The following is a 7,415-nucleotide window of genomic DNA, read 5'->3' on the forward strand; positions in this document are numbered from 1 at the left end:
CACATGTGTAGGTCATAAGCTATACATGCCTGCCCATTCCATATTTTAGGATTTGCCCTACATTGAAGCACTTTCTCCAAGTGTTTTAATAGTCTTTTGATACCAGCACCATACTTATGCTGTCTATCTGTGTCCTACCTCCTGTGTGACTCTCACCATAGTGAGTCTGAGGTGACTGTAGGTCTTCTAAACCTATTCCATGGTGAGTGTAATCTTTACCAGGTTTCAGTGAGCTACAAAAGCTTCAGATAGGATCCTTAAAAAAGACTCAGTCTGCTGTAAAGGGACCAGCCTGGCCAAAGGCAGAATGTCTATCACCAATACGTTAGCCATGAGATGATGGATTCTTTGGCCATGATGACCCATCAAACTTGTAATGTTCTTATCACAAATTATTCTTATAAATTCATTGGAATGGGTCCTAGCAAAATGCATCTATTTTCCATTACTATATGCCTTTGAAAATAATAAAGAAAAATTGCTTTAAAGCAATATATTCTCCAACTCAGATTGGTCACCATTTAGAGTAGATCTCCCTCATCTACTCTTATTTTCCTAGTTATTATTGATTTCCAAACATTTTTCATAGTTCCACTGTATTTTACCAGCCTCGTAAGGCAAAATAAAGTCTTAAAGGTCCACCTGCAACAAAATGTCTAGCAGGTCTATTGGAGATAAAATCATAGGGAAACCATTACTCAACAATCCTCCAAACATCATCAAGCAAACCATAAATCAGGATGAGAAAGCTCTCCAGAAATATGCACCAGTGTCAAGGATAATGTCCTACAAAGAATTTATATGGAAGGTGCCTTCCTTATGGATAGCAAAGTTCTCATTATTCTCCCATTTGTAGACAATATGATCATTATATTGATCAAGAGACACTATAGGGTCTCCTCCATGAAATCCATGGCCACTCAAAATTTACAGGACTAGCAATGTAATCTATTCCATCAATCAATCATCAAGTGCATTTTAAGTTCCATATATGCTAAGTGTTGGTGATCTATGCACAAAGAATAAAATAATACCTGATTATAAGGAGGATATATTCTTGTGGGGGAATCAGCAAATATAGATATACATAATATAAATATAAAATGAATAAGTAAAGATAAATGCAAAGTCATTAAATGCAAGGTAGTTTGAGAGGGTGCTAGAAGTTGATGGAGCGGCTTCATGCAGAAGATAGTGCTTCAACTTCATCTTAAAGGAAGAGAGGGAGAACATGAGTCAGAGGGAAGGAGGCAGTATATTTCAGGCATATCAGCTAGCCCATCCAAAGGCCTGGAGGCTGGAGATAGAATATTATGTGTAGGAGAAACAGATTCAAGACCAGTTAGACTGGATCACAAATTTCAGGAGGGAGATTCATTTCCAATGAGCCTTGAAAGAGGTTGGTGCCAAGTTGTATAATACTTTAAAAGCTAAAGAGAGGAGACTTCATTCTATTCTAGAAGCAATGGAAAGTCACTGGAGTCACATAAGTAGAGGATTCACATGATAACTTCTAACATTTATTAAAAGCCTCCTATATGCAAGATATTGTATAAAGCAGGCCTTCTTAAACTTTCTCCACTCAGGACCCCTTCTTCCATTTCAGCAGCATTCATTGGTGCTGTGTGACCAGAGGGCATGCACAGTGCAAAGTGCACCTGTTTTGCGTTCAGAACCAAGGCTGCAGTGAAGCTGCAGATGCAACGTGGGCATGCACTGCCAGAAACACCTTGGATTCATTACGTGTTTGATTTTTAATTAATTTTTGGCTAATGCATGTTCAGAAACCTTTTAAGATACTAGGAATATAAAGACAAAAACAAACCTCTGAGAGCTTATGTTGTACTGGGAGAATATGACACAGTTAAACATAAGACAAGGTCAAGAGAAATATGGACAAAAATGAAATCAGACAAAGAGCTCTAGGGATGTTTTAGGAGAAAAAACCATGAATAGCTAGGGGATTAGAGAAGGCTACCAGAGGAAATGGTTCCTGAGTTAAGTCTTGAAAGAAGATAAGGAATCTGAAAGTAGACATAAGGAGAAAGGGCATTCCAGGAAGGGAACGAGTTATAACTGCAGAAAAACAGGAGATGCAATGTCAAGTTCAAGGAACAGCAAACAGAACAGTGGAAAGGAGTTTTGGAGCCAATGGTGAAGAATCTTAAATTCCAAATTAAGGAGTTTGTATTTTCATCTATAGACCTTAAGCAGAACTGAAAAAAAAAAGGGATGGGTGTGAGGTGATTGATCTATGCTTTGGTAATAACAATAACATTTATATAGCACTTCAAGGTTTACAAAACCTTTACATAGCTATAGAAGAATGTACATATATGCATCTGTGGAGATATAAAGATAGATATTAAAAATCTCATCTGATCCTCAGGACAAGGCTATAGATGCTATTACTTTCCCTATTTTACAGATAAAGAAACTGAGGCTGTCCAGGGCCAAGTAACCCCAGAGTAACTCAGGAACAATTCAAATTCAGATCATCCTAATTCCAAATCCAGCACTCTAACGACTATGCCACCATTTTGGTGGCTATATGAAAGATGAATTGGAGAGGGAAAATAATAGAAGCAGAAAAACAAATAGGCAGTATGTTAAAATTTTCCAGAGGAATGATGTGAGGACCTTAAACACAAAGGTTTGTGAATTACTTAGGAGAAACAATAATTGTAATATGATCTTATTTTATGACAGCAATAATCATGCATGTATGCCACTACTGACACTAGGCTGACTGAAGTCTGACCTTTATAGGATGAAATTGGATTGAGCCAGTTTTTCCAACTTAAATTAATTCTCTGCTAGTTGAGTACTGGATTTTGTGCCATACACATGTGCTCCATTGTTCTCTTTTGTTACACTTGTAATTCTATGTATTTTAAGAATGGATATTATTCTGAATAAACATGCAGAAGTTGTTGGTCTTAAATCACATTCCTAAGTGACTTTTAGAGATATTACAGTAGTTGTGGCTCTGGAGAAGACAGGTTTTCAAAGGACCATTAAGCCTACAACTAAATTGGGATCAGTCACACCTAAACATAAAGGAAAGTGAAGTTAAAAACAAACAAAATGAACAGGAAATGTTGTTATAAGATATACCATAATCCTCAGAAAACAAATAAATACCTTCAGAAGTTCCTGGAAGTTGGAAAGATTGTTATTGATTCCTCTGTGGGGTAGGATAGGCTTCTTAAAGGTGGAAAATATCGAGAGAATCAGTTAAAAATTGTTGCTCACCAATGCTATGAAGAAAAAAAAAACACCTGTCATTGGCAAGGTAATATAAAGCCCAGAGTACTGAATATTGGGAAGGAAAGAATTTTTTACTATTAAGATCCATATTGTCATTCAAGGTTATTCCAAAACCAATGTCAGAAGTCCATGCCAGCCTGAAATATTGGGTCATTCTCACTGGATTTTAAAACATCCACCCCAACAAATTTCAGGCATTTTTTTTCCTTCTAATGCTCCTAGAACTCTTATTTCCAATGTTTGAATGATAAACTCTGATAAACATATGCATATTCTGAGTAGAATTGTTCATGAATTACCCAAATTCTCAAATGAAAATGGAACACTGCAAATCAACCTTACTTAATGCCACGCTTTCATGAAAGATTAAGAAATTTATCAAAAGTTAGAGATAATGCTTCCGTGGCCCATTGAAAACCTGTGGGCTATAATCAAGGTTAGATTCAAGAAAATGATCTGTTTGACAAAGATGTTCTTGCTAATGTCCTTTCTAAAATGTGACTCCTACTTTTGGACCCAAGGTTCTATATCCTCAACCAGTGGAATTGATGATAACACACCCAAACTTTGTCTATCAGGACAATTCAGAATGAATTCAGTTCATGGCAGCCACTGATATTAGAATCTAAGATCTTTGGGTATAGAGACTGTGTTCAGTCATGTTCGCTTCCCAGTTACCATCCCCTGTGGTGGCTAACTCAAGGCCTTGCCCAAATTAAGAGTTCAGTAGATATTTGTTGAATGTTGGAGTCAGATTCCCTTAATCCTGAATTGGTAAGGAGATAGGGGAGAACAGGGGGATCCTTTCCTCCGTATCATCTGCCTATCACCTCCCTTTTTTTATTACCTCCTCTCCAGAACATATAAAAAAGGGTTATTCTCTGTACCAAATCAGCATTTTGAAACAAGAGATTAAGTAAACAAATGTGTGACCAATTTATTGTGAGATGTTTGTACCCAGGCAGGTTGGGCCCCATCTATTTTCAGATTCTGGTCTTTTGCTTGGGGGCTTTCAGACTATAATCGTGTTCAGTCTTCTATTTATACAATGAATCTATAATGTAATTTCATGAGGTTCTGAAATGCACTGAGAAACATACAAGTACTAAGTTGCTCAGCCTAATCCATATGAAACAGTGTTGGAAATCTGCCTGGTAAACATGGCAAGAGAACGAGCCAGGATTCATCTGGGGTCTGACACTAATCTAAAAAGGATTATCGGGGAGATAGCCTGTGATGTCAAGTGCTTGAAAAGAGAGGATGGCAGATCCCATTTAAATGAATACATTGAATTTGGGGAGGCTCACCAGTAATTAGCACACTGCCTCCATGATGACCACACCAGGAGACCATTCCTCGTGGGCCCTGTGACACTTACATCTCTGCAGCCATCTCCAGAATATAAATGGAAGTGAAAGACGAAAGTGATGGCTTATTCCCCAGTGTTGGTTTTAACAGGAATGGTTTGGTCATAGATACAGACATAAGGTAGGAGATGGAACTCACTCTGGTATTATCACTGGATACTGATCTTAGAGTAAGAAGATTGTGATCTAAGTCCGAGTTTGGCCACTTACCAGCTGTGTGGCCTTGAGGAAGTCACTTAATTTCCACTGGACTCTGTTTCTTCATCTACAAAATGAAGAGTTTAGACTCAATAGCTTCCAAGGTCTCTTAATAATAATAGCAATTATACAGTGCCAAGCATTTTTACGAATATTGTCTCAAAGGTGAGATAATAATTCTGGGAGATAGATACTATTATTATCCTCATTTTACAGTTGAAGAATCTGAGGCAAACAAAGCTTAAGTGACTTGCCCAGGGTCACACAGTTAGTAAGAAGTTGAGGCTGTATTTGAACTTGGGTCTTCCTTACTCCAAGTCCAGTGTTCTATCAACTACACAACTTAGCTGCCTCTTCCAGCCCTAAATCTACGATGCCACGATCTTGTGGCTCTGGATAAATCATTGAATTCCTCTGGATCTCAGTAACTCTCTTCTAGTTGTGGGTCTAACTTGGACTCAGATGGTGTGGTTTCTCATGCCAGGTCTCTCATCCACTCACTGCTTGACCTTGGCCATCAACTCTTTATGAAATAAATGAAAGTTTAAAAAAAACCAAAACATTGGCCTTCCAGACTCTGCCTTACCAAATACATAAGGATGAGCTATAACTGGCATCACAATCATATGTAAATGGTTGCTTCTGAAGTGCTAGAAAACATTTTGTTCTCTGTAGTTGTTAGACATCCCCCCTGAGATACATTGCTTATGCCACTGATTCACTCATCAGAACTGCTCCTTTTTTCTGTTTTGTTTTATTGGTGCTTTTTTTAGGTTTTGTTTTTCATACCACAGTCATTCTCAATATACCCCTTGAGAGAATCCTTCCAATGCAAGGACTGAAAACAGTAAAACAAAACCAGTTAATAGAGTAACCACACTTGAGGATGTATTCACCATTGGGCATCTATACTCCTCCTCAGCTCTACTGAGCACGAGAAAGGATGTTTCATTTTCTCACCTTTGGAACCAGTATTAGTCATCTCATTTAATCTATATTCAGCTATTTTCTAGGGCTGTTTTTACCCACATTATGTAGGTGATGGTTAATATCATGGTTCAAACACTCCATCAGTAGCCATTTAGGGAGTGTTTACTATGTGCCAACCACAGGGGAGACAGCCCTTGCCCTCAATGAGCTTACATTCGCTTGGAAAGATAACAGGTACCTATATAAACATATACAAAATAAATACAAGGTAATTTGGGAAAGAAAGAGTACTAACAATTAAAGGGATCAGAATTAATGATATAAGAGATGATATCTGAGCTGAGCTTTAAGAGAAACCAAGATTCTAAGATATTAAAGGAAGGAGACATTCTGCTTTCTTCACTTTGCATCAGTTCATGTAAGTCTTCCTAGAATTCTCTAAATTTCTCAGATCTGTCATTGTTCACAGCATGATAATATCTCATTATACTCATATCCCACAATTTATTTGGCCCTTCCCCAATCAATAGATATCTACATTATTTCCAGGTTAGGTTTTTGTTTTGTTTAGATATTTTGCTATCAAAAAAGGTGCTGTGAATATGAATGTGATGAATGGTCATCTTCAGACACAAATTTAGATTTAAGAGGAAAATAATGGTTCTATGGATGTTTTGGAATACATGGGAACTTTCTATCTTGGACTGGGGATACACTGAGCTCTTCCTTTGGACAAAAAAATTCATTCCTATAGAGTTCCAAGACAAATATGAGCCTCTGACACCAGGCAGATTAGACAGCAGACACTTTGGATTTATGGAATTTTTGTTATGACAGTGAAGCTTAACAACTGATGCCAAGAGGCACCTCCTTGAGGAATATATTTTCTTGTGACCACACATAACTCTTGTATATTTGTGATTCATTTAATGAATATTTATTATGTCCATCGCATACAAAGCTATGCCTTAGGCACTGAAAGAAATACAAAAATTAGATAGATTTTTCATGGCATTTACAGCCTAGTAAGTTAGGCCTAACAATAAAGAATACATTGTGTTTGTAGTCTAAAATGAAAGTTCCTTGAAAATGAGGAAGATTTCATTCCTTTACTTATATCACCAGCACCAAGCACAGTGCATAGAACATAGAAGAGCTCCCCAGTGAGCTCTCCATCAGTCTTGATCCCAGTCATCTACTTTATTGCCTCTGATTTCTCCCCGAAGACCTTCTTCAGATCCCTGAAGGTAACCTCCTATACTTGCCGCATATCCCTTAACTGATCTCGCTTTTCTTCTTCCTGACCCAGTTTCTTAGGCCATACCTTCAACTGCTCTCAACTGTTATGAAGCAGATCTCCTGGCCTTACAAGATACAAATTGCCAAGTGCCACAAGGTTGAACATCAAGGGAGGACCTCGAATTGTATAATTACCCACTTCCCTGACAGGATTCTGTCCAGCTACTAAAGCTCTACCTTGATTCATTCCTTAAAGATCAGCATACTTCCACTCTCATATTCTCCCCATTCCAGTGATTCTAAACTCCTTGATGTATAAATGCTAATGTATAAATCTGCCTGTTCCAGCCTCCTCAAGCATACCACCCTCTCAATATACCAGTTCAGATCTGCCTGCCCTTTCCACCGTGC

This window comes from Notamacropus eugenii, chromosome 1 (genome assembly GCF_028372415.1).
Source record: "Notamacropus eugenii isolate mMacEug1 chromosome 1, mMacEug1.pri_v2, whole genome shotgun sequence".
Taxonomy (NCBI): domain Eukaryota; kingdom Metazoa; phylum Chordata; class Mammalia; order Diprotodontia; family Macropodidae; genus Notamacropus; species Notamacropus eugenii.